The sequence below is a fragment of the Carassius gibelio genome, chromosome B20, assembly GCF_023724105.1.
Source record: "Carassius gibelio isolate Cgi1373 ecotype wild population from Czech Republic chromosome B20, carGib1.2-hapl.c, whole genome shotgun sequence".
Taxonomy (NCBI): domain Eukaryota; kingdom Metazoa; phylum Chordata; class Actinopteri; order Cypriniformes; family Cyprinidae; genus Carassius; species Carassius gibelio.
In genome coordinates this window covers 23,784,039-23,809,019 of record NC_068415.1, presented here as the reverse complement: position 1 = coordinate 23,809,019, position 24,981 = coordinate 23,784,039, and the positions used below count along the sequence as shown (strand labels likewise).

At 45.5% G+C, this 24,981-nt stretch overlaps 29 non-coding genes across 29 annotated transcripts; all 29 read right to left on the bottom strand.

Moving 5' to 3' along the window:
* Positions 1-1,846: 1,846 nt before the first annotated feature.
* Positions 1,847-1,919, bottom strand: trnav-cac (transfer RNA valine (anticodon CAC)). The gene has a single exon. It is a non-coding gene; the product is annotated as a tRNA-Val (tRNA).
* Positions 1,920-2,042: 123 nt separating this feature from the next.
* On the bottom strand, positions 2,043-2,115 carry trnav-aac (transfer RNA valine (anticodon AAC)). The gene has a single exon. It is a non-coding gene; the product is annotated as a tRNA-Val (tRNA).
* An 897-nt stretch (positions 2,116-3,012) lies between these two features.
* On the bottom strand, positions 3,013-3,085 carry trnav-cac (transfer RNA valine (anticodon CAC)). Its single transcript has one exon. It is a non-coding gene; the product is annotated as a tRNA-Val (tRNA).
* Positions 3,086-3,208: 123 nt separating this feature from the next.
* trnav-aac (transfer RNA valine (anticodon AAC)) lies at positions 3,209-3,281 on the bottom strand. Its single transcript has one exon. It is a non-coding gene; the product is annotated as a tRNA-Val (tRNA).
* Positions 3,282-4,176: 895 nt separating this feature from the next.
* Positions 4,177-4,250, bottom strand: trnav-cac (transfer RNA valine (anticodon CAC)). The gene has a single exon. It is a non-coding gene; the product is annotated as a tRNA-Val (tRNA).
* Positions 4,251-4,372: 122 nt separating this feature from the next.
* On the bottom strand, positions 4,373-4,445 carry trnav-aac (transfer RNA valine (anticodon AAC)). Its single transcript has one exon. It is a non-coding gene; the product is annotated as a tRNA-Val (tRNA).
* An 895-nt stretch (positions 4,446-5,340) lies between these two features.
* Positions 5,341-5,413, bottom strand: trnav-cac (transfer RNA valine (anticodon CAC)). Its single transcript has one exon. It is a non-coding gene; the product is annotated as a tRNA-Val (tRNA).
* Positions 5,414-5,536: 123 nt separating this feature from the next.
* Positions 5,537-5,609, bottom strand: trnav-aac (transfer RNA valine (anticodon AAC)). The gene has a single exon. It is a non-coding gene; the product is annotated as a tRNA-Val (tRNA).
* Positions 5,610-7,745: 2,136 nt separating this feature from the next.
* On the bottom strand, positions 7,746-7,818 carry trnav-cac (transfer RNA valine (anticodon CAC)). The gene has a single exon. It is a non-coding gene; the product is annotated as a tRNA-Val (tRNA).
* Positions 7,819-7,941: 123 nt separating this feature from the next.
* Positions 7,942-8,014, bottom strand: trnav-aac (transfer RNA valine (anticodon AAC)). The gene has a single exon. It is a non-coding gene; the product is annotated as a tRNA-Val (tRNA).
* An 895-nt stretch (positions 8,015-8,909) lies between these two features.
* On the bottom strand, positions 8,910-8,982 carry trnav-cac (transfer RNA valine (anticodon CAC)). Its single transcript has one exon. It is a non-coding gene; the product is annotated as a tRNA-Val (tRNA).
* A 123-nt stretch (positions 8,983-9,105) lies between these two features.
* Positions 9,106-9,178, bottom strand: trnav-aac (transfer RNA valine (anticodon AAC)). The gene has a single exon. It is a non-coding gene; the product is annotated as a tRNA-Val (tRNA).
* Positions 9,179-10,073: 895 nt separating this feature from the next.
* Positions 10,074-10,146, bottom strand: trnav-cac (transfer RNA valine (anticodon CAC)). Its single transcript has one exon. It is a non-coding gene; the product is annotated as a tRNA-Val (tRNA).
* Positions 10,147-10,269: 123 nt separating this feature from the next.
* trnav-aac (transfer RNA valine (anticodon AAC)) lies at positions 10,270-10,342 on the bottom strand. The gene has a single exon. It is a non-coding gene; the product is annotated as a tRNA-Val (tRNA).
* Positions 10,343-11,237: 895 nt separating this feature from the next.
* Positions 11,238-11,310, bottom strand: trnav-cac (transfer RNA valine (anticodon CAC)). The gene has a single exon. It is a non-coding gene; the product is annotated as a tRNA-Val (tRNA).
* A 123-nt stretch (positions 11,311-11,433) lies between these two features.
* Positions 11,434-11,506, bottom strand: trnav-aac (transfer RNA valine (anticodon AAC)). The gene has a single exon. It is a non-coding gene; the product is annotated as a tRNA-Val (tRNA).
* Positions 11,507-13,641: 2,135 nt separating this feature from the next.
* On the bottom strand, positions 13,642-13,714 carry trnav-cac (transfer RNA valine (anticodon CAC)). Its single transcript has one exon. It is a non-coding gene; the product is annotated as a tRNA-Val (tRNA).
* Positions 13,715-13,837: 123 nt separating this feature from the next.
* On the bottom strand, positions 13,838-13,910 carry trnav-aac (transfer RNA valine (anticodon AAC)). The gene has a single exon. It is a non-coding gene; the product is annotated as a tRNA-Val (tRNA).
* Positions 13,911-14,805: 895 nt separating this feature from the next.
* On the bottom strand, positions 14,806-14,878 carry trnav-cac (transfer RNA valine (anticodon CAC)). Its single transcript has one exon. It is a non-coding gene; the product is annotated as a tRNA-Val (tRNA).
* A 123-nt stretch (positions 14,879-15,001) lies between these two features.
* On the bottom strand, positions 15,002-15,074 carry trnav-aac (transfer RNA valine (anticodon AAC)). The gene has a single exon. It is a non-coding gene; the product is annotated as a tRNA-Val (tRNA).
* An 895-nt stretch (positions 15,075-15,969) lies between these two features.
* Positions 15,970-16,042, bottom strand: trnav-cac (transfer RNA valine (anticodon CAC)). The gene has a single exon. It is a non-coding gene; the product is annotated as a tRNA-Val (tRNA).
* A 123-nt stretch (positions 16,043-16,165) lies between these two features.
* trnav-aac (transfer RNA valine (anticodon AAC)) lies at positions 16,166-16,238 on the bottom strand. The gene has a single exon. It is a non-coding gene; the product is annotated as a tRNA-Val (tRNA).
* Positions 16,239-18,374: 2,136 nt separating this feature from the next.
* Positions 18,375-18,447, bottom strand: trnav-cac (transfer RNA valine (anticodon CAC)). Its single transcript has one exon. It is a non-coding gene; the product is annotated as a tRNA-Val (tRNA).
* A 123-nt stretch (positions 18,448-18,570) lies between these two features.
* Positions 18,571-18,643, bottom strand: trnav-aac (transfer RNA valine (anticodon AAC)). The gene has a single exon. It is a non-coding gene; the product is annotated as a tRNA-Val (tRNA).
* An 895-nt stretch (positions 18,644-19,538) lies between these two features.
* On the bottom strand, positions 19,539-19,611 carry trnav-cac (transfer RNA valine (anticodon CAC)). Its single transcript has one exon. It is a non-coding gene; the product is annotated as a tRNA-Val (tRNA).
* Positions 19,612-20,681: 1,070 nt separating this feature from the next.
* Positions 20,682-20,754, bottom strand: trnav-cac (transfer RNA valine (anticodon CAC)). The gene has a single exon. It is a non-coding gene; the product is annotated as a tRNA-Val (tRNA).
* Positions 20,755-20,877: 123 nt separating this feature from the next.
* Positions 20,878-20,950, bottom strand: trnav-aac (transfer RNA valine (anticodon AAC)). Its single transcript has one exon. It is a non-coding gene; the product is annotated as a tRNA-Val (tRNA).
* Positions 20,951-21,833: 883 nt separating this feature from the next.
* Positions 21,834-21,906, bottom strand: trnav-cac (transfer RNA valine (anticodon CAC)). The gene has a single exon. It is a non-coding gene; the product is annotated as a tRNA-Val (tRNA).
* A 123-nt stretch (positions 21,907-22,029) lies between these two features.
* On the bottom strand, positions 22,030-22,102 carry trnav-aac (transfer RNA valine (anticodon AAC)). Its single transcript has one exon. It is a non-coding gene; the product is annotated as a tRNA-Val (tRNA).
* Positions 22,103-24,981: the final 2,879 nt, after the last annotated feature.

Genomic DNA, 24,981 nt, shown 5'->3' with positions numbered 1-24,981 from the left:
AAATTGTTGAGTTTCTCCAATCTTACTTGAAACTCACCACAGGGGTAGCACGTGTCCAGACTAGCATGGGAAAGCAAGTTTTAACTTGATATCTCTTCAGAAAGCTGAGATGTGGACTTGCCACGTACAATCTACCCTATTGTAAAAAAACAGGCTGTTTGTGGTCAGTCGAATTCCGAGGGTTTAACACGTCTGGGTGCTTCGGGAGTAAGTGAGGAGCCACCTGAACAGGTTTATTGGCAGATTCGTTGACCATTGTGTTGAATTTCAAGAAGGTTAGCCATGTGTTAGAAACTGCTACGGCTTGCATCATTTTATCAGGAAATAACACTCCAGATGGATGTGTTTTAAAGTTCGTCAAGGGGACACACAGACTGCTTGTGGTCACAATCTTTGTATTACCAGTGGACAGAAGGGCAGTTAGTGGTCACATAGGCGGTGAGAGGGACAGATGGGCTGTTTGTGGTGACACAGGTGATTATTGGGACAGAGAGGGCCGGCGCGCATGGGTCTAAGGACGGCCTGCCACGTACCCCCTTTTAGGCGCCCCTTGAGGCCCTGCCCTTACTTGATGGCCTAGGCGGAAAAAGACCCTTACACAAGAGGACAGATTTCATTCGGCGTGGCAGTCTACGCAGAGTTCCCTAAAATCTCTTCTTTGGTGTTTCTCAGAAGAAAGCCACGCAGGCTTGGAATGTCACAGTTGTGGGTTAGGTTTAGGTCAAACAATATCTGCTCTTTCATTTCTGCATCAATTTTACCTTTAGTGACTGTATTCATGCCTCTTGGCCGCAAAGCCTTGGAAGCGTTGAGTTCCTCCTCAACAGAAACCCACCTGAACGATTTTGACCGTGATAACCTCTACACTATTGAAGCCTGCAGCCAAAGAGGTGTCAGATCTTTTCATCGCAAGCATCGTGGAGCGCGAATCAAATTACAGATTCCGTTGCGCTCTTCAGTCTGCAAATACCTTCTATTTTTAGCAGCAAACCAAGCAATTCTCCAGTTATCTGCGGGACAATCTGCGTAAGTCCCACACACAAGAGGACAGAGTTCATTCGGCCTGGCAGTATATGCAGAGTTTCCTGAAACGCTACCCTTAACTTACCTCGGAATTAAACACTTGCAGTGTGATATCAAGCTGAAATCTGCCTTCCTGTGCTAGTCTCAAACTAACAAACCCAAAGTTTCAAGAGCACAGGAGAAACTCGAAAATGTCTCTTGGTGATTTTTGTTGGTCAAATTGTAGAGTTTCTCCAATCTTCTTGAAACTCACCACAGGGGTAGCACGTGTCCAGACTAGCATGGGAAAGCAAGTTTTAGCTTGATATCTCTTCAGAAAGCTGAGATGTGGACTTGCCACGTACAATCTACCCTATTGTAAAAAAACAGGCTGTTTGTGGTCAGTCGAATTCCGAGGGTTTAACACGTCTGGGTGCTTCGGGAGTAAGTGAGGAGCCACCTGAACAGGTTTATTGGCAGATTCGTTGACCATTGTGTTGAATTTCAAGAAGGTTAGCCATGTGTTAGAAACTGCTACGGCTTGCATCATTTTATCAGGAAATCTCTACACCTGTGTAGAGAAGGGCCTTCGTGATGCAGAGCTGCTGCTCAACAGAGGGCCACTCAGACAAATCTCTTTTTTCGTGTTCCTCAGAAGAAAGCCACGCAGGCTTGGAATGTCACGGTTGTGGGATAGGTTAAGGTCAAACAATGACTGCTCTTTCATTTCTGCATCAACTATACCTTTAGTGACTGTACTCATGCCTCTTGGCCGCAAAGCCTTGGAAGCGTTGAGTTCCTCCTCAACAGAAACCCACCTAAACAATTGTGAAAAGAGATGCAGTGTTCCCGCCCAGTTTCGAACTGGGGACCTTTCGCGTGTGAGGCGAACGTGATAACCACTACACTACGGAAACCCACTACTTAAAGAAGTCTGAAATCGTTCTGTGCAGGCTCGGCAATATGCGCATAAACGTTAAACCTTCTGAAGCCAACTGTCGGCTCAAAGGTGTTTATACATTTCTTCAAAAGAGGACAGCTGTTTCTGCTCGGTTTTGAACCGAGGACCTTTCGCGTGTTAGGCGAATGTGATGACCACTACACTACAGAAACTCCACAGGCTAACGATAGTGCTTTTTGGGAAAATATTTATACTGTGATGTGCCCGAAAGCAAATAGACAATCTGCGTAAGTCCCACACACAAGAGGACAAAGTTCATTCGGCCTGGCAGTATATGCAGAGTTTCCTGAAACGCTACCCTTAACTTACCTCGGAATTAAACACTTGCAGTGTGATATCAAGCTGAAATCTGCCTTCCTGTGCTAGTCTCAAACTAACAAACCCAAAGTTTCAAGAGCACAGGAGAAACTCGAAAATGTCTCTTGGTGATTTTTGTTGGTCAAATTGTTGAGTTTCTCCAATCTTACTTGAAACTCACCACAGGGGTAGCACGTGTCCAGACTAGCATGGGAAAGCAAGTTTTAGCTTGATATCTCTTCAGAAAGCTGAGATGTGGACTTGCCACGTACAATCTACCCTATTGTAAAAAAAACAGGCTGTTTGTGGTCAGTCGAATTCCGAGGGTTTAACACGTCTGGGTGCTTCGGGAGTAAGTGAGGAGCCACCTGAACAGGTTTATTGGCAGATTCGTTGACCATTGTGTTGAATTTCAAGAAGGTTAGCCATGTGTTAGAAACTGCTACGGCTTGCATCATTTTATCAGGAAATCTCTACACCTGTGTAGAGAAGGGCCTTCGTGATGCAGAGCTGCTGCTCAACAGAGGGCCACTCAGACAAATCTCTTTTTTCGTGTTCCTCAGAAGAAAGCCAAGCAGGCTTGGAATGTCACGGTTGTGGGATAGGTTAAGGTCAAACAATGACTGCTCTTTCATTTCTGCATCAACTATACCTTTAGTGACTGTACTCATGCCTCTTGGCCGCAAAGCCTTGGAAGCGTTGAGTTCCTCCTCAACAGAAACCCACCTAAACAATTGTGAAAAGAGATGCAGTGTTCCCGCCCAGTTTCGAACTGGGGACCTTTCGCGTGTGAGGCGAACGTGATAACCACTACACTACAGAAACCCACTACCTAAAGAAGTCTGAAATCGTTCTGTGCAGGCTCGGCAATATGCGCATAAACGTTAAACCTTCTGAAGCCAACTGTCGGCTCAAAGGTGTTTATACATTTCTTCAAAAGAGGACAGCTGTTTCTGCTCGGTTTTGAACCGAGGACCTTTCGCGTGTTAGGCGAATGTGATGACCACTACACTACAGAAACTCCACAGGTTAACGATAGTGCTTTTTGGGAAAATATTTATACTGTGATGTGCCCGAAAGCAAATAGACAATCTGCGTAAGTCCCACACACAAGAGGACAGAGTTCATTCGGCCTGGCAGTATATGCTGAGTTTCCTGAAATGCTACCCTTAACTTACCTCGGAATTAAACACTTGCAGCGTGATATCAAGCTGAAACCTGCCTTCCTGTGCTAGTCTCAAACTAACAAACCCAAAGTTTCAAGAGCACAGGAGAAACTCGAAAATGTCTCTTGGTGATTTTTGTTGGTCAAATTGTAGAGTTTCTCCATTCTTCTTGAAACTCACCACAGGGGTAGCACGTGTCCAGACTAGCATGGGAAAGCAAGTTTTAGCTTGATATCTCTTCAGAAAGCTGAGATGTGGACTTGCCACGTACAATCTACCCTATTGTAAAAAAACAGGCTGTTTGTGGTCAGTCGAATTCCGAGGGTTTAACACGTCTGGGTGCTTCGGGAGTAAGTGAGGAGCCACCTGAACAGGTTTATTGGCAGATTCGTTGACCATTGTGTTGAATTTCAAGAAGGTTAGCCATGTGTTAGAAACTGCTACGGCTTGCATCATTTTATCAGGAAATCTCTACACCTGTGTAGAGAAGGGCCTTCGTGATGCAGAGCTGCTGCTCAACAGAGGGCCACTCAGACAAATCTCTTTTTTCGTGTTCCTCAGAAGAAAGCCACGCAGGCTTGGAATGTCACGGTTGTGGGATAGGTTAAGGTCAAACAATGACTGCTCTTTCATTTCTGCATCAACTATACCTTTAGTGACTGTACTCATGCCTCTTGGCCGCAAAGCCTTGGAAGCGTTGAGTTCCTCCTCAACAGAAACCCACCTAAACAATTGTGAAAAGAGATGCAGTGTTCCCGCCCAGTTTCGAACTGGGGACCTTTCGCGTGTGAGGCGAACGTGATAACCACTACACTACGGAAAACCACTACCTAAAGAAGTCTGAAATCGTTCTGTGCAGGCTCGGCAATATGCGCATAAACGTTAAACCTTCTGAAGCCAACTGTCGGCTCAAAGGTGTTTATACATTTCTTCAAAAGAGGACAGCTGTTTCTGCTCGGTTTTGAACCGAGGACCTTTCGCTTGTTAGGCGAATGTGATGACCACTACACTACAGAAACTCCACAGGCTAACGATAGTGCTTTTTGGGAAAATATTTATACTGTGATGTGCCCGAAAGCAAATAGACAATCTGCGTAAGTCCCACACACAAGAGGACAGAGTTCATTCGGCCTGGCAGTATATGCTGAGTTTCCTGAAATGCTACCCTTAACTTACCTCGGAATTAAACACTTGCAGCGTGATATCAAGCTGAAACCTGCCTTCCTGTGCTAGTCTCAAACTAACAAACCCAAAGTTTCAAGAGCACAGGAGAAACTCGAAAATGTCTCTTGGTGATTTTTGTTGGTCAAATTGTAGAGTTTCTCCATTCTTCTTGAAACTCACCACAGGGGTAGCACGTGTCCAGACTAGCATGGGAAAGCAAGTTTTAGCTTGATATCTCTTCAGAAAGCTGAGATGTGGACTTGCCACGTACAATCTACCCTATTGTAAAAAAACAGGCTGTTTGTGGTCAGTCGAATTCCGAGGGTTTAACACGTCTGGGTGCTTCGGGAGTAAGTGAGGAGCCACCTGAACAGGTTTATTGGCAGATTCGTTGACCATTGTGTTGAATTTCAAGAAGGTTAGCCATGTGTTAGAAACTGCTACGGCTTGCATCATTTTATCAGGAAATCTCTACACCTGTGTAGAGAAGGGCCTTCGTGATGCAGAGCTGCTGCTCAACAGAGGGCCACTCAGACAAATCTCTTTTTTCGTGTTCCTCAGAAGAAAGCCACGCAGGCTTGGAATGTCACGGTTGTGGGATAGGTTAAGGTCAAACAATGACTGCTCTTTCATTTCTGCATCAACTATACCTTTAGTGACTGTACTCATGCCTCTTGGCCGCAAAGCCTTGGAAGCGTTGAGTTCCTCCTCAACAGAAACCCACCTAAACAATTGTGAAAAGAGATGCAGTGTTCCCGCCCAGTTTCGAACTGGGGACCTTTCGCGTGTGAGGCGAACGTGATAACCACTACACTACGGAAACCCACTACCTAAAGAAGTCTGAAATCGTTCTGTGCAGGCTCGGCAATATGCGCATAAACGTTAAACCTTCTGAAGCCAACTGTCGGCTCAAAGGTGTTTATACATTTCTTCAAAAGAGGACAGCTGTTTCTGCTCGGTTTTGAACCGAGGACCTTTCGCGTGTTAGGCGAATGTGATGACCACTACACTACAGAAACTCCACAGGCTAACGATAGTGCTTTTTGGGAAAATATTTATACTGTGATGTGCCCGAAAGCAAATAGACAATCTGCGTAAGTCCCACACACAAGAGGACAGAGTTCATTCGGCCTGGCAGTATATGCTGAGTTTCCTGAAATGCTACCCTTAACTTACCTCGGAATTAAACACTTGCAGCGTGATATCAAGCTGAAACCTGCCTTCCTGTGCTAGTCTCAAACTAACAAACCCAAAGTTTCAAGAGCACAGGAGAAACTCGAAAATGTCTCTTGGTGATTTTTGTTGGTCAAATTGTAGAGTTTCTCCATTCTTCTTGAAACTCACCACAGGGGTAGCACGTGTCCAGACTAGCATGGGAAAGCAAGTTTTAGCTTGATATCTCTTCAGAAAGCTGAGATGTGGACTTGCCACGTACAATCTACCCTATTGTAAAAAAACAGGCTGTTTGTGGTCAGTCGAATTCCGAGGGTTTAACACGTCTGGGTGCTTCGGGAGTAAGTGAGGAGCCACCTGAACAGGTTTATTGGCAGATTCGTTGACCATTGTGTTGAATTTCAAGAAGGTTAGCCATGTGTTAGAAACTGCTACGGCTTGCATCATTTTATCAGGAAATAACACTCCAGATGGATGTGTTTTAAAGTTCGTCAAGGGGACACACAGACTGCTTGTGGTCACAGTCTTTGTATTACCAGTGGACAGAAGGGCAGTTAGTGGTCACATAGGCGGTGAGAGGGACAGATGGGCTGTTTGTGGTGACACAGGTGATTATTGGGACAGAGAGGGCCAGCGCGCAGGGGTCTAAGGACGGCCTGCCACGTACCCCCTTTTAGGCGCCCCTTGAGGCCCTGCCCTTACTTGATGGCCTAGGCGGAAAAAGACCCTTACACAAGAGGACAGATTTCATTCGGCGTGGCAGTCTACGCAGAGTTCCCTAAAATCTCTTCTTTGGTGTTTCTCAGAAGAAAGCCACGCAGGCTTGGAATGTCACAGTTGTGGGTTAGGTTTAGGTCAAACAATATCTGCTCTTTCATTTCTGCATCAACTTTACCTTTAGTGACTGTATTCATGCCTCTTGGCCGCAAAGCCTTGGAAGCGTTGAGTTCCTCCTCAACAGAAACCCACCTGAACAATTTTGACCGTGATAACCTCTACACTATTGAAGCCTGCAGCCAAAGAGGTGTCAGATCTTTTCATCGCAAGCATCGTGGAGCGCGAATCAAATTACAGATTCCGTTGCGCTCTTCAGTCTGCAAATACCTTCTATTTTTAGCAGCAAACCAAGCAATTCTCCAGTTATCTGCGGGACAATCTGCGTAAGTCCCACACACAAGAGGACAGAGTTCATTCGGCCTGGCAGTATATGCAGAGTTTCCTGAAACGCTACCCTTAACTTACCTCGGAATTAAACACTTGCAGTGTGATATCAAGCTGAAATCTGCCTTCCTGTGCTAGTCTCAAACTAACAAACCCAAAGTTTCAAGAGCACAGGAGAAACTCGAAAATGTCTCTTGGTGATTTTTGTTGGTCAAATTGTTGAGTTTCTCCAATCTTACTTGAAACTCACCACAGGGGTAGCACGTGTCCAGACTAGCATGGGAAAGCAAGTTTTAGCTTGATATCTCTTCAGAAAGCTGAGATGTGGACTTGCCACGTACAATCTACCCTATTGTAAAAAAAACAGGCTGTTTGTGGTCAGTCGAATTCCGAGGGTTTAACACGTCTGGGTGCTTCGGGAGTAAGTGAGGAGCCACCTGAACAGGTTTATTGGCAGATTCGTTGACCATTGTGTTGAATTTCAAGAAGGTTAGCCATGTGTTAGAAACTGCTACGGCTTGCATCATTTTATCAGGAAATCTCTACACCTGTGTAGAGAAGGGCCTTCGTGATGCAGAGCTGCTGCTCAACAGAGGGCCACTCAGACAAATCTCTTTTTTCGTGTTCCTCAGAAGAAAGCCACGCAGGCTTGGAATGTCACGGTTGTGGGATAGGTTAAGGTCAAACAATGACTGCACTTTCATTTCTGCATCAACTATACCTTTAGTGACTGTACTCATGCCTCTTGGCCGCAAAGCCTTGGAAGCGTTGAGTTCCTCCTCAACAGAAACCCACCTAAACAATTGTGAAAAGAGATGCAGTGTTCCCGCCCAGTTTCGAACTGGGGACCTTTCGCGTGTGAGGCGAACGTGATAACCACTACACTACGGAAACCCACTACCTAAAGAAGTCTGAAATCGTTCTGTGCAGGCTCGGCAATATGCGCATAAACGTTAAACCTTCTGAAGCCAACTGTCGGCTCAAAGGTGTTTATACATTTCTTCAAAAGAGGACAGCTGTTTCTGCTCGGTTTTGAACCGAGGACCTTTCGCGTGTTAGGCGAATGTGATGACCACTACACTACAGAAACTCCACAGGCTAACGATAGTGCTTTTTGGGAAAATATTTATACTGTGATGTGCCCGAAAGCAAATAGACAATCTGCGTAAGTCCCACACACAAGAGGACAGAGTTCATTCGGCCTGGCAGTATATGCTGAGTTTCCTGAAATGCTACCCTTAACTTACCTCGGAATTAAACACTTGCAGCGTGATATCAAGCTGAAACCTGCCTTCCTGTGCTAGTCTCAAACTAACAAACCCAAAGTTTCAAGAGCACAGGAGAAACTCGAAAATGTCTCTTGGTGATTTTTGTTGGTCAAATTGTAGAGTTTCTCCATTCTTCTTGAAACTCACCACAGGGGTAGCACGTGTCCAGACTAGCATGGGAAAGCAAGTTTTAGCTTGATATCTCTTCAGAAAGCTGAGATGTGGACTTGCCACGTACAATCTACCCTATTGTAAAAAAACAGGCTGTTTGTGGTCAGTCGAATTCCGAGGGTTTAACACGTCTGGGTGCTTCGGGAGTAAGTGAGGAGCCACCTGAACAGGTTTATTGGCAGATTCGTTGACCATTGTGTTGAATTTCAAGAAGGTTAGCCATGTGTTAGAAACTGCTACGGCTTGCATCATTTTATCAGGAAATCTCTACACCTGTGTAGAGAAGGGCCTTCGTGATGCAGAGCTGCTGCTCAACAGAGGGCCACTCAGACAAATCTCTTTTTTCGTGTTCCTCAGAAGAAAGCCACGCAGGCTTGGAATGTCACGGTTGTGGGATAGGTTAAGGTCAAACAATGACTGCTCTTTCATTTCTGCATCAACTATACCTTTAGTGACTGTACTCATGCCTCTTGGCCGCAAAGCCTTGGAAGCGTTGAGTTCCTCCTCAACAGAAACCCACCTAAACAATTGTGAAAAGAGATGCAGTGTTCCCGCCCAGTTTCGAACTGGGGACCTTTCGCGTGTGAGGCGAACGTGATAACCACTACACTACGGAAACCCACTACCTAAAGAAGTCTGAAATCGTTCTGTGCAGGCTCGGCAATATGCGCATAAACGTTAAACCTTCTGAAGCCAACTGTCGGCTCAAAGGTGTTTATACATTTCTTCAAAAGAGGACAGCTGTTTCTGCTCGGTTTCGAACCGAGGACCTTTCGCGTGTTAGGCGAATGTGATGACCACTACACTACAGAAACTCCACAGGCTAACGATAGTGCTTTTTGGGAAAATATTTATACTGTGATGTGCCCGAAAGCAAATAGACAATCTGCGTAAGTCCCACACACAAGAGGACAGAGTTCATTCGGCCTGGCAGTATATGCTGAGTTTCCTGAAACGCTACCCTTAACTTACCTCGGAATTAAACACTTGCAGCGTGATATCAAGCTGAAACCTGCCTTCCTGTGCTAGTCTCAAACTAACAAACCCAAAGTTTCAAGAGCACAGGAGAAACTCGAAAATGTCTCTTGGTGATTTTTGTTGGTCAAATTGTAGAGTTTCTCCATTCTTCTTGAAACTCACCACAGGGGTAGCACGTGTCCAGACTAGCATGGGAAAGCAAGTTTTAGCTTGATATCTCTTCAGAAAGCTGAGATGTGGACTTGCCACGTACAATCTACCCTATTGTAAAAAAACAGGCTGTTTGTGGTCAGTCGAATTCCGAGGGTTTAACACGTCTGGGTGCTTCGGGAGTAAGTGAGGAGCCACCTGAACAGGTTTATTGGCAGATTCATTGACCATTGTGTTGAATTTCAAGAAGGTTAGCCATGTGTTAGAAACTGCTACGGCTTGCATCATTTTATCAGGAAATCTCTACACCTGTGTAGAGAAGGGCCTTCGTGATGCAGAGCTGCTGCTCAACAGAGGGCCACTCAGACAAATCTCTTTTTTCGTGTTCCTCAGAAGAAAGCCACGCAGGCTTGGAATGTCACGGTTGTGGGATAGGTTAAGGTCAAACAATGACTGCTCTTTCATTTCTGCATCAACTATACCTTTAGTGACTGTACTCATGCCTCTTGGCCGCAAAGCCTTGGAAGCGTTGAGTTCCTCCTCAACAGAAACCCACCTAAACAATTGTGAAAAGAGATGCAGTGTTCCCGCCCAGTTTCGAACTGGGGACCTTTCGCGTGTGAGGCGAACGTGATAACCACTACACTACGGAAACCCACTACCTAAAGAAGTCTGAAATCGTTCTGTGCAGGCTCGGCAATATGCGCATAAACGTTAAACCTTCTGAAGCCAACTGTCGGCTCAAAGGTGTTTATACATTTCTTCAAAAGAGGACAGCTGTTTCTGCTCGGTTTCGAACTGAGGACCTTTCGCGTGTTAGGCGAATGTGATGACCACTACACTACAGAAACTCCACAGGCTAACGATAGTGCTTTTTGGGAAAATATTTATACTGTGATGTGCCCGAAAGCAAATAGACAATCTGCGTAAGTCCCACACACAAGAGGACAGAGTTCATTCGGCCTGGCAGTATATGCTGAGTTTCCTGAAACGCTACCCTTAACTTGCCTCGGAATTAAACACTTGCAGCGTGATATCAAGCTGAAACCTGCCTTCCTGTGCTAGTCTCAAACTAACAAACCCAAAGTTTCAAGAGCACAGGAGAAACTCGAAAATGTCTCTTGGTGATTTTTGTTGGTCAAATTGTAGAGTTTCTCCATTCTTCTTGAAACTCACCACAGGGGTAGCACGTGTCCAGACTAGCATGGGAAAGCAAGTTTTAGCTTGATATCTCTTCAGAAAGCTGAGATGTGGACTTGCCACGTACAATCTACCCTATTGTAAAAAAACAGGCTGTTTGTGGTCAGTCGAATTCCGAGGGTTTAACACGTCTGGGTGCTTCGGGAGTAAGTGAGGAGCCACCTGAACAGGTTTATTGGCAGATTCGTTGACCATTGTGTTGAATTTCAAGAAGGTTAGCCATGTGTTAGAAACTGCTACGGCTTGCATCATTTTATCAGGAAATCTCTACACCTGTGTAGAGAAGGGCCTTCGTGATGCAGAGCTGCTGCTCAACAGAGGGCCACTCAGACAAATCTCTTTTTTCGTGTTCCTCAGAAGAAAGCCACGCAGGCTTGGAATGTCACGGTTGTGGGATAGGTTAAGGTGAAACAATGACTGCTCTTTCATTTCTGCATCAACTATACCTTTAGTGACTGTACTCATGCCTCTTGGCCGCAAAGCCTTGGAAGCGTTGAGTTCCTCCTCAACAGAAACCCACCTAAACAATTGTGAAAAGAGATGCAGTGTTCCCGCCCAGTTTAGAACTGGGGACCTTTCGCGTGTGAGGCGAACGTGATAACCACTACACTACGGAAACCCACTACCTAAAGAAGTCTGAAATCGTTCTGTGCAGGCTCGGCAATATGCGCATAAACGTTAAACCTTCTGAAGCCAACTGTCGGCTCAAAGGTGTTTATACATTTCTTCAAAAGAGGACAGCTGTTTCTGCTCGGTTTCGAACCGAGGACCTTTCGCGTGTTAGGCGAATGTGATGACCACTACACTACAGAAACTCCACAGGCTAACGATAGTGCTTTTTGGGAAAATATTTATACTGTGATGTGCCCGAAAGCAAATAGACAATCTGCGTAAGTCCCACACACAAGAGGACAGAGTTCATTCGGCCTGGCAGTATATGCTGAGTTTCCTGAAACGCTACCCTTAACTTACCTCGGAATTAAACACTTGCAGCGTGATATCAAGCTGAAACCTGCCTTCCTGTGCTAGTCTCAAACTAACAAACCCAAAGTTTCAAGAGCACAGGAGAAACTCGAAAATGTCTCTTGGTGATTTTTGTTGGTCAAATTGTAGAGTTTCTCCATTCTTCTTGAAACTCACCACAGGGGTAGCACGTGTCCAGACTAGCATGGGAAAGCAAGTTTTAGCTTGATATCTCTTCAGAAAGCTGAGATGTGGACTTGCCACGTACAATCTACCCTATTGTAAAAAAACAGGCTGTTTGTGGTCAGTCGAATTCCGAGGGTTTAACACGTCTGGGTGCTTCGGGAGTAAGTGAGGAGCCACCTGAACAGGTTTATTGGCAGATTCGTTGACCATTGTGTTGAATTTCAAGAAGGTTAGCCATGTGTTAGAAACTGCTACGGCTTGCATCATTTTATCAGGAAATAACACTCCAGATGGATGTGTTTTAAAGTTCGTCAAGGGGACACACAGACTGCTTGTGGTCACAGTCTTTGTATTACCAGTGGACAGAAGGGCAGTTAGTGGTCACATAGGCGGTGAGAGGGACAGATGGGCTGTTTGTGGTGACACAGGTGATTATTGGGACAGAGAGGGCCGGCGCGCAGGGGTCTAAGGACGGCCTGCCACGTACCCCCTTTTAGGCGCCCCTTGAGGCCCTGCCCTTACTTGATGGCCTAGGCGGAAAAAGACCCTTACACAAGAGGACAGATTTCATTCGGCGTGGCAGTCTACGCAGAGTTCCCTAAAATCTCTTCTTTGGTGTTTCTCAGAAGAAAGCCACGCAGGCTTGGAATGTCACAGTTGTGGGTTAGGTTTAGGTCAAACAATATCTGCTCTTTCATTTCTGCATCAACTTTACCTTTAGTGACTGTATTCATGCCTCTTGGCCGCAAAGCCTTGGAAGCGTTGAGTTCCTCCTCAACAGAAACCCACCTGAACAATTTTGACCGTGATAACCTCTACACTATTGAAGCCTGCAGCCAAAGAGGTGTCAGATCTTTTCATCGCAAGCATCGTGGAGCGCGAATCAAATTACAGATTCCGTTGCGCTCTTCAGTCTGCAAATACCTTCTATTTTTAGCAGCAAACCAAGCAATTCTCCAGTTATCTGCGGGACAATCTGCGTAAGTCCCACACACAAGAGGACAGAGTTCATTCGGCCTGGCAGTATATGCAGAGTTTCCTGAAACGCTACCCTTAACTTACCTCGGAATTAAACACTTGCAGTGTGATATCAAGCTGAAATCTGCCTTCCTGTGCTAGTCTCAAACTAACAAACCCAAAGTTTCAAGAGCACAGGAGAAACTCGAAAATGTCTCTTGGTGATTTTTGTTGGTCAAATTGTTGAGTTTCTCCAATCTTACTTGAAACTCACCACAGGGGTAGCACGTGTCCAGACTAGCATGGGAAAGCAAGTTTTAGCTTGATATCTCTTCAGAAAGCTGAGATGTGGAATTGCCACGTACAATCTACCCTATTGTAAAAAAACAGGCTGTTTGTGGTCAGTCGAATTCCGAGGGTTTAACACGTCTGGGTGCTTCGGGAGTAAGTGAGGAGCCACCTGAACAGGTTTATTGGCAGATTCGTTGACCATTGTGTTGAATTTCAAGAAGGTTAGCCATGTGTTAGAAACTGCTACGGCTTGCATCATTTTATCAGGAAATCTCTACACCTGTGTAGAGAAGGGCCTTCGTGATGCAGAGCTGCTGCTCAACAGAGGGCCACTCAGACAAATCTCTTTTTTCGTGTTCCTCAGAAGAAAGCCACGCAGGCTTGGAATGTCACGGTTGTGGGATAGGTTAAGGTCAAACAATGACTGCTCTTTCATTTCTGCATCAACTATACCTTTAGTGACTGTACTCATGCCTCTTGGCCGCAAAGCCTTGGAAGCGTTGAGTTCCTCCTCAACAGAAACCCACCTAAACAATTGTGAAAAGAGATGCAGTGTTCCCGCCCAGTTTCGAACTGGGGACCTTTCGCGTGTGAGGCGAACGTGATAACCACTACACTACGGAAACCCACTACCTAAAGAAGTCTGAAATCGTTCTGTGCAGGCTCGGCAATATGCGCATAAACGTTAAACCTTCTGAAGCCAACTGTCGGCTCAAAGGTGTTTATACATTTCTTCAAAAGAGGACAGCTGTTTCTGCTCGGTTTCGAACCGAGGACCTTTCGCGTGTTAGGCGAATGTGATGACCACTACACTACAGAAACTCCACAGGCTAACGATAGTGCTTTTTGGGAAAATATTTATACTGTGATGTGCCCGAAAGCAAATAGACAATCTGCGTAAGTCCCACACACAAGAGGACAGAGTTCATTCGGCCTGGCAGTATATGCTGAGTTTCCTGAAACGCTACCCTTAACTTACCTCGGAATTAAACACTTGCAGCGTGATATCAAGCTGAAACCTGCCTTCCTGTGCTAGTCTCAAACTAACAAACCCAAAGTTTCAAGAGCACAGGAGAAACTCGAAAATGTCTCTTGGTGATTTTTGTTGGTCAAATTGTAGAGTTTCTCCATTCTTCTTGAAACTCACCACAGGGGTAGCACGTGTCCAGACTAGCATGGGAAAGCAAGTTTTAGCTTGATATCTCTTCAGAAAGCTGAGATGTGGACTTGCCACGTACAATCTACCCTATTGTAAAAAAACAGGCTGTTTGTGGTCAGTCGAATTCCGAGGGTTTAACACGTCTGGGTGCTTCGGGAGTAAGTGAGGAGCCACCTGAACAGGTTTATTGGCAGATTCGTTGACCATTGTGTTGAATTTCAAGAAGGTTAGCCATGTGTTAGAAACTGCTACGGCTTGCATCATTTTATCAGGAAATCTCTACACCTGTGTAGAGAAGGGCCTTCGTGATGCAGAGCTGCTGCTCAACAGAGGGCCACTCAGACAAATCTCTTTTTTCGTGTTCCTCAGAAGAAAGCCACGCAGGCTTGGAATGTCACGGTTGTGGGATAGGTTAAGGTCAAACAATGACTGCTCTTTCATTTCTGCATCAACTATACCTTTAGTGACTGTACTCATGCCTCTTGGCCGCAAAGCCTTGGAAGCGTTGAGTTCCTCCTCAACAGAAACCCACCTAAACAATTGTGAAAAGAGATGCAGTGTTCCCGCCCAGTTTCGAACTGGGGACCTTTCGCGTGTGAGGCGAACGTGATAACCACTACACTACGGAAACCCACTACCTAAAGAAGTCTGAAATCGTTCTGTGCAGGCTCGGCAATATGCGCATAAACGTTAAACCTTCTGAAGCCAACTGTCGGCTCAAAGGTGTTTATACATTTCTTCAAAAGAGGACAGCTGTTTCTGCTCGGTTTCGAACTGAGGACCTTTCGCGTGTTAGGCGAATGTGATGACCACTACACTACAGAAACTCCACAGGCTAACGATAGTGCTTTTTGGGAAAATATTTATACTGTGATGTGCCCGAAAGCAAATAGACAATCTGCGTAAGTCCCACACACAAGAGGACAGAGTTCATTCGGCCTGGCAGTATATGCTGAGTTTCCTGAAACGCTACCCTTAACTTGCCTCGGAATTAAACACTTGCAGCGTGATATCAAGCTGAAACCTGCCTTCCTGTGCTAGTCTCAAACTAACAAACCCAAAGTTTCAAGAGCACAGGAGAAACTCGAAAATGTCTCTTGGTGATTTTTGTTGGTCAAATTGTAGAGTTTCTCCATTCTTCTTGAAACTCACCACAGGGGTAGCACGTGTCCAGACTAGCATGGGAAAGCAAGTTTTAGCTTGATATCTCTTCAGAAAGCTGAGATGTGGACTTGCCACGTACAATCTACCCTATTGTAAAAAAACAGGCTGTTTGTGGTCAGTCGAATTCCGAGGGTTTAACACGTCTGGGTGCTTCGGGAGTAAGTGAGGAGCCACCTGAACAGGTTTATTGGCAGATTCGTTGACCATTGTGTTGAATTTCAAGAAGGTTAGCCATGTGTTAGAAACTGCTACGGCTTGCATCATTTTATCAGGAAATCTCTACACCTGTGTAGAGAAGGGCCTTCGTGATGCAGAGCTGCTGCTCAACAGAGGGCCACTCAGACAAATCTCTTTTTTCGTGTTCCTCAGAAGAAAGCCACGCAGGCTTGGAATGTCACGGTTGTGGGATAGGTTAAGGTGAAACAATGACTGCTCTTTCATTTCTGCATCAACTATACCTTTAGTGACTGTACTCATGCCTCTTGGCCGCAAAGCCTTGGAAGCGTTGAGTTCCTCCTCAACAGAAACCCACCTAAACAATTGTGAAAAGAGATGCAGTGTTCCCGCCCAGTTTCGAACTGGGGACCTTTCGCGTGTGAGGCGAACGTGATAACCACTACACTACGGAAACCCACTACCTAAAGAAGTCTGAAATCGTTCTGTGCAGGCTCGGCAATATGCGCATAAACGTTAAACCTTCTGAAGCCAACTGTCGGCTCAAAGGTGTTTATACATTTCTTCAAAAGAGGACAGCTGTTTCTGCTCGGTTTCGAACCGAGGACCTTTCGCGTGTTAGGCGAATGTGATGACCACTACACTACAGAAACTCCACAGGCTAACGATAGTGCTTTTTGGGAAAATATTTATACTGTGATGTGCCCGAAAGCAAATAGACAATCTGCGTAAGTCCCACACACAAGAGGACAGAGTTCATTCGGCCTGGCAGTATATGCTGAGTTTCCTGAAACGCTACCCTTAACTTACCTCGGAATTAAACACTTGCAGCGTGATATCAAGCTGAAACCTGCCTTCCTGTGCTAGTCTCAAACTAACAAACCCAAAGTTTCAAGAGCACAGGAGAAACTCGAAAATGTCTCTTGGTGATTTTTGTTGGTCAAATTGTAGAGTTTCTCCATTCTTCTTGAAACTCACCACAGGGGTAGCACGTGTCCAGACTAGCATGGGAAAGCAAGTTTTAGCTTGATATCTCTTCAGAAAGCTGAGATGTGGACTTGCCACGTACAATCTACCCTATTGTAAAAAAACAGGCTGTTTGTGGTCAGTCGAATTCCGAGGGTTTAACACGTCTGGGTGCTTCGGGAGTAAGTGAGGAGCCACCTGAACAGGTTTATTGGCAGATTCGTTGACCATTGTGTTGAATTTCAAGAAGGTTAGCCATGTGTTAGAAACTGCTACGGCTTGCATCATTTTATCAGGAAATAACACTCCAGATGGATGTGTTTTAAAGTTCGTCAAGGGGACACACAGACTGCTTGTGGTCACAGTCTTTGTATTACCAGTGGACAGAAGGGCAGTTAGTGGTCACATAGGCGGTGAGAGGGACAGATGGGCTGTTTGTGGTGACACAGGTGATTATTGGGACAGAGAGGGCCGGCGCGCAGGGGTCTAAGGACGGCCTGCCACGTACCCCCTTTTAGGCGCCCCTTGAGGCCCTGCCCTTACTTGATGGCCTAGGCGGAAAAAGACCCTTACACAAGAGGACAGATTTCATTCGGCGTGGCAGTCTACGCAGAGTTCCCTAAAATCTCTTCTTTGGTGTTTCTCAGAAGAAAGCCACGCAGGCTTGGAATGTCACAGTTGTGGGTTAGGTTTAGGTCAAACAATATCTGCTCTTTCATTTCTGCATCAACTTTACCTTTAGTGACTGTATTCATGCCTCTTGGCCGCAAAGCCTTGGAAGCGTTGAGTTCCTCCTCAACAGAAACCCACCTGAACAATTTTGACCGTGATAACCTCTACACTATTGAAGCCTGCAGCCAAAGAGGTGTCAGATCTTTTCATCGCAAGCATCGTGGAGCGCGAATCAAATTACAGATTCCGTTGCGCTCTTCAGTCTGCAAATACCTTCTATTTTTAGCAGCAAACCAAGCAATTCTCCAGTTATCTGCGGGACAATCTGCGTAAGTCCCACACACAAGAGGACAGAGTTCATTCGGCCTGGCAGTATATGCAGAGTTTCCTGAAACGCTACCCTTAACTTACCTCGGAATTAAACACTTGCAGTGTGATATCAAGCTGAAATCTGCCTTCCTGTGCTAGTCTCAAACTAACAAACCCAAAGTTTCAAGAGCACAGGAGAAACTCGAAAATGTCTCTTGGTGATTTTTGTTGGTCAAATTGTTGAGTTTCTCCAATCTTACTTGAAACTCACCACAGGGGTAGCACGTGTCCAGACTAGCATGGGAAAGCAAGTTTTAGCTTGATATCTCTTCAGAAAGCTGAGATGTGGACTTGCCACGTACAATCTACCCTATTGTAAAAAAACAGGCTGTTTGTGGTCAGTCGAATTCCGAGGGTTTAACACGTCTGGGTGCTTCGGGAGTAAGTGAGGAGCCACCTGAACAGGTTTATTGGCAGATTCGTTGACCATTGTGTTGAATTTCAAGAAGGTTAGCCATGTGTTAGAAACTGCTACGGCTTGCATCATTTTATCAGGAAATCTCTACACCTGTGTAGAGAAGGGCCTTTCTTGATGCAGAGCTGCTGCTCAACAGAGGGCCACTCAGACAAATCTCTTTTTTCGTGTTCCTCAGAAGAAAGCCAAGCAGGCTTGGAATGTCACGGTTGTGGGATAGGTTAAGGTCAAACAATGACTGCTCTTTCATTTCTGCATCAACTATACCTTTAGTGACTGTACTCATGCCTCTTGGCCGCAAAGCCTTGGAAGCGTTGAGTTCCTCCTCAACAGAAACCCACCTAAACAATTGTGAAAAGAGATGCAGTGTTCCCGCCCAGTTTCGAACTGGGGACCTTTCGCGTGTGAGGCGAACGTGATAACCACTACACTACGGAAACCCACTACCTAAAGAAGTCTGAAATCGTTCTGTGCAGGCTCGGCAATATGCGCATAAACGTTAAACCTTCTGAAGCCAACTGTCGGCTCAAAGGTGTTTATACATTTCTTCAAAAGAGGACAGCTGTTTCTGCTCGGTTTTGAACCGAGGACCTTTCGCGTGTTAGGCGAATGTGATGACCACTACACTACAGAAACTCCACAGGCTAACGATAGTGCTTTTTGGGAAAATATTTATACTGTGAAGTGCCCGAAAGCAAATAGACAATCTGCGTAAGTCCCACACACAAGAGGACAGAGTTCATTCGGCCTGGCAGTATATGCTGAGTTTCCTGAAACGCTACCCTTAACTTACCTCGGAATTAAACACTTGCAGCGTGATATCAAGCTGAAACCTGCCTTCCTGTGCTAGTCTCAAACTAACAAACCCAAAGTTTCAAGAGCACAGGAGAAACTCGAAAATGTCTCTTGGTGATTTTTGTTGGTCAAATTGTAGAGTTTCTCCATTCTTCTTGAAACTCACCACAGGGGTAGCACGTGTCCAGACTAGCATGGGAAAGCAAGTTTTAGCTTGATATCTCTTCAGAAAGCTGAGATGTGGACTTGCCACGTACAATCTACCCTATTGTAAAAAAACAGGCTGTTTGTGGTCAGTCGAATTCCGAGGATTTAACACGTCTGGGTGCTTCGGGAGTAAGTGAGGAGCCACCTGAACAGGTTTATTGGCAGATTCGTTGACCATTGTGTTGAATTTCAAGAAGGTTAGCCATGTGTTAGAAACTGCTACGGCTTGCATCATTTTATCAGGAAATCTCTACACCTGTGTAGAGAAGGGCCTTCGTGATGCAGAGCTGCTGCTCAACAGAGGGCCACTCAGACAAATCTCTTTTTTCGTGTTCCTCAGAAGAAAGCCAAGCAGGCTTGGAATTTCACGTTTGTGGGATAGGTTAAGGTCAAACAATGACTGCTCTTTCATTTCTGCATCAACTATACCTTTAGTGACTGTACTCATGCCTCTTGGCCGCAAAGCCTTGGAAGCGTTGAGTTCCTCCTCAACAGAAACCCACCTAAACAATTGTGAAAAGAGATGCAGTGTTCCCGCCCAGTTTCGAACTGGGGACCTTTCGCGTGTGAGGCGAACGTGATAACCACTACACTATGGAAACCCACCAACTAAAGAAGTCTGAAATCGTTCTGTGCAGGCTCGGCAATATGCGCATAAACGTTAAACCTTCTGAAGCCAACTGTCGGCTCAAAGGTGTTTATACATTTCTTCAAAAGAGGACAGTTGTTTCTGCACCGAGGACCTTTCGCGTGTTAGGCGAATGTGATGACCACTACACTACAGTAACTCCACAGGCTAACGATAGTGCTTTTTGGGAAAATATTTATACTGTGATGTGCCCGAAAGCAAATAGACAATCTGCGTAAGTCCCACACACAAGAGGACAGAGTTCATTCGGCCTGGCAGTATATGCTGAGTTTCCTGAAACGCTACCCTTAACTTACCTCGGAATTAAACACTTGCAGCGTGATATCAAGCTGAAACCTGCCTTCCTGTGCTAGTCTCAAACTAACAAACCCAAAGTTTCAAGAGCACAGGAGAAACTCGAAAATGTCTCTTGGTGATTTTTGTAGAGTTTCTCCATTCTTCTTGAAACTCACCACAGGGGTAGCACGTGTCCAGACTAGCATGGGAAAGCAAGTTTTAGCTTGATATCTCTTCAGAAAGCTGAGATGTGGACTTGCCACATACAATCTACCCTATTGTAAAAAAAACAGGCTGTTTGTGGTCAGTCGAATTCCGAGGGTTTAACACGTCTGGGTGCTTCGGGAGTAAGTGAGGAGCCACCTGAACAGGTTTATTGGCAGATTCGTTGACCATTGTGTTGAATTTCAAGAAGGTTAGCCATGTGTTAGAAACTGCTACGGCTTGCATCATTTTATCAGGAAATCTCTACACCTGTGTAGAGAAGGGCCTTCGTGATGCAGAGCTGCTGCTCAACAGAGGGCCACTCAGACAAATCTCTTTTTTCGTGTTCCTCAGAAGAAAGCCAAGCAGGCTTGGAATTTCACGGTTGTGGGATAGGTTAAGGTCAAACAATGACTGCTCTTTCATTTCTGCATCAACTATACCTTTAGTGACTGTACTCATGCCTCTTGGCCGCAAAGCCTTGGAAGCGTTGAGTTCCTCCTCAACAGAAACCCACCTAAACAATTGTGAAAAGAGATGCAGTGTTCCCGCCCAGTTTCGAAATGGGGACCTTTCGCGTGTGAGGCTAACGTGATAACCACTACACTACGGAAACCCACTAACTAAAGAAGTCTGAAATCGTTCTGTGCAGGCTCGGCAATATGCGCATAAACGTTAAACCTTCTGAAGCCAACTGTCGGTTCAAAGGTGTTTATACATTTCTTCAAAAGAGGACAGCTGTTTCTGCTCGGTTTTGAACCGAGGACCTTTCGCGTGTTAGGCGAATGTGATGACCACTACACTACAGAAACTCCACAGGGTAACGATAGTGCTTTTTGGGAAAATATTTATACTGTGATGTGCCCGAAAGCAAATAGACAATCTGCGTAAGTCCCACACACAAGAGGACAGAGTTCATTCGGCCTGGCAGTATATGCTGAGTTTCCTGAAACGCTACCCTTAACTTACCTCGGAATTAAACACTTGCAGCGTGATATCAAGCTGAAACCTGCCTTCCTGTGCTAGTCTCAAACTAACAAACCCAAAGTTTCAAGAGCACAGGAGAAACTCGAAAATGTCTCTTGGTGATTTTTGTAGAGTTTCTCCATTCTTCTTGAAACTCACCACAGGGGTAGCACGTGTCCAGACTAGCATGGGAAAGCAAGTTTTAGCTTGATATCTCTTCAGAAAGCTGAGATGTGGACTTGCCACGTACAATCTACCCTATTGTAAAAAAACAGGCTGTTTGTGGTCAGTCGAATTCCGAGGGTTTAACACGTCTGGGTGCTTCGGGAGTAAGTGAGGAGCCACCTGAACAGGTTTATTGACAGATTCGTTGACCATTGTGTTGAATTTCAAGAAGGTTAGCCATGTGTTAGAAACTGCTACGGCTTGCATCATTTTATCAGGAAATCTCTACACCTGTGTAGAGAAGGGCCTTCGTGATGCAGAGCTGCTGCTCAACAGAGGGCCACTCAGACAAATCTCTTTTTTCGTGTTCCTCAGAAGAAAGCCACGCAGGCTTGGAATGTCACGGTTGTGGGATAGGTTAAGGTCAAACAATGACTGCTCTTTCATTTCTGCATCAACTATACCTTTAGTGACTGTACTCATGCCTCTTGGCCGCAAAGCCTTGGAAGCGTTGAGTTCCTCCTCAACAGAAACCCACCTAAACAATTGTGAAAAGAGATGCAGTGTTCCCGCCCAGTTTCGAACTGGGGACCTTTCGCGTGTGAGGCGAACGTGATAACCACTACACTACGGAAACCTACTACCTAAAGAAGTCTGAAATCGTTCTGTGCAGGCTCGGCAATATGCGCATAAACGTTAAACCTTCTGAAGCCAACTGTCGGCTCAAAGGTGTTTATACATTTCTTCAAAAGAGGACAGCTGTTTCTGCTCGGTTTTGAACCGAGGACCTTTCGCATGTTAGGCGAATGTGATGACCACTACACTACAGAAACTCCACAGGCTAACGATAGTGCTTTTTTGGAAAATATTTATACTGTGATGTGCCCGAAAGCAAATAGACAATCTGCGTAAGTCCCACACACAAGAGGACAGAGTTCATTCGGCCTGGCAGTATATGCTGAGTTTCCTGAAACGCTACCCTTAACTTACCTCGGAATTAAACACTTGCAGCGTGATATCAAGCTGAAACCTGCCTTCCTGTGCTAGTCTCAAACTAACAAACCCAAAGTTTCAAGAGCACAGGAGAAACTCGAAAATGTCTCTTGGTGATTTTTGTTGGTCAAATTGTAGAGTTTCTCCATTCTTCTTGAAACTCACCACAGGGGTAGCACGTGTCCAGACTAGCATGGGAAAGCAAGTTTTAGCTTGATATCTCTTCAGAAAGCTGAGATGTGGACTTGCCACGTACAATCTACCCTATTGTAAAAAAACAGGCTGTTTGTGGTCAGTCGAATTCCGAGGGTTTAACACGTCTGGGTGCTTCGGGAGTAAGTGAGGAGCCACCTGAACAGGTTTATTGGCAGATTCGTTGACCATTGTGTTGAATTTCAAGAAGGTTAGCCATGTGTTAGAAACTGCTACGGCTTGCATCATTTTATCAGGAAATAACACTCCAGATGGATGTGTTTTAAAGTTCGTCAAGGGGACACACAGACTGCTTGTGGTCACAGTCTTTGTATTACCAGTGGACAGAAGGGCAGTTAGTGGTCACATAGGCGGTGAGAGGGACAGATGGGCTGTTTGTGGTGACACAGGTGATTATTGGGACAGAGAGGGCCGGCGCGCAGGGGTCTAAGGACGGCCTGCCACGTACCCCCTTTTAGGCGCCCCTTGAGGCCCTGCCCTTACTTGATGGCCTAGGCGGAAAAAGACCCTTACACAAGAGGACAGATTTCATTCGGCGTGGCAGTCTACGCAGAGTTCCCTAAAATCTCTTCTTTGGTGTTTCTCAGAAGAAAGCCACGCAGGCTTGGAATGTCACAGTTGTGGGTTAGGTTTAGGTCAAACAATATCTGCTCTTTCATTTCTGCATCAACTTTACCTTTAGTGACTGTATTCATGCCTCTTGGCCGCAAAGCCTTGGAAGCGTTGAGTTCCTCCTCAACAGAAACCCACCTGAACGATTTTGACCGTGATAACCTCTACACTATTGAAGCCTGCAGCCAAAGAGGTGTCAGATCTTTTCATCGCAAGCATCGTGGAGCGCGAATCAAATTACAGATTCCGTTGCGCTCTTCAGTCTGCAAATACCTTCTATTTTTAGCAGCAAACCAAGCAATTCTCCAGTTATCTGCGGGACAATCTGCGTAAGTCCCACACACAAGAGGACAGAGTTCATTCGGCCTGGCAGTATATGCAGAGTTTCCTGAAACGCTACCCTTAACTTACCTCGGAATTAAACACTTGCAGTGTGATATCAAGCTGAAATCTGCCTTCCTGTGCTAGTCTCAAACTAACAAACCCAAAGTTTCAAGAGCACAGGAGAAACTCGAAAATGTCTCTTGGTGATTTTTGTTGGTCAAATTGTTGAGTTTCTCCAATCTTACTTGAAACTCACCACAGGGGTAGCACGTGTCCAGACTAGCATGGGAAAGCAAGTTTTAGCTTGATATCTCTTCAGAAAGCTGAGATGTGGACTTGCCACGTACAATCTACCCTATTGTAAAAAAACAGGCTGTTTGTGGTCAGTCGAATTCCGAGGGTTTAACACGTCTGGGTGCTTCGGGAGTAAGTGAGGAGCCACCTGAACAGGTTTATTGGCAGATTCGTTGACCATTGTGTTGAATTTCAAGAAGGTTAGCCATGTGTTAGAAACTGCTACGGCTTGCATCATTTTATCAGGAAATAACACTCCAGATGGATGTGTTTTAAAGTTCGTCAAGGGGACACACAGACTGCTTGTGGTCACAATCTTTGTATTACCAGTGGACAGAAGGGCAGTTAGTGGTCACATAGGCGGTGAGAGGGACAGATGGGCTGTTTGTGGTGACACAGGTGATTATTGGGACAGAGAGGGCCGGCGCGCATGGGTCTAAGGACGGCCTGCCACGTACCCCCTTTTAGGCGCCCCTTGAGGCCCTGCCCTTACTTGATGGCCTAGGCGGAAAAAGACCCTTACACAAGAGGACAGATTTCATTCGGCGTGGCAGTCTACGCAGAGTTCCCTAAAATCTCTTCTTTGGTGTTTCTCAGAAGAAAGCCACGCAGGCTTGGAATGTCACAGTTGTGGGTTAGGTTTAGGTCAAACAATATCTGCTCTTTCATTTCTGCATCAACTTTACCTTTAGTGACTGTATTCATGCCTCTTGGCCGCAAAGCCTTGGAAGCATTGAGTTCCTCCTCAACAGAAACCCACCTGAACGATTTTGACCGTGATAACCTCTACACTATTGAAGCCTGCAGCCAAAGAGGTGTCAGATCTTTTCGTCGCAAGCATCGTGGAGCGCGAATCAAATTACAGATTCCGTTGCGCTCTTCAGTCTGCAAATACCTTCTATTTTTAGCAGCAAACCAAGCAATTCTCCAGTTATCTGCGGGACAATCTGCGTAAGTCCCACACACAAGAGGACAGAGTTCATTCGGCCTGGCAGTATATGAAGAGTTTCCTGAAACGCTACCCTTAACTTACCTCGGAATTAAACACTTGCAGTGTGATATCAAGCTGAAATCTGCCTTCCTGTGCTAGTCTCAAACTAACAAACCCAAAGTTTCAAGAGCACAGGAGAAACTCGAAAATGTCTCTTGGTGATTTTTGTTGGTCAAATTGTTGAGTTTCTCCAATCTTACTTGAAACTCACCACAGGGGTAGCACGTGTCCAGACTAGCATGGGAAAGCAAGTTTTAGCTTGATATCTCTTCAGAAAGCTGAGAT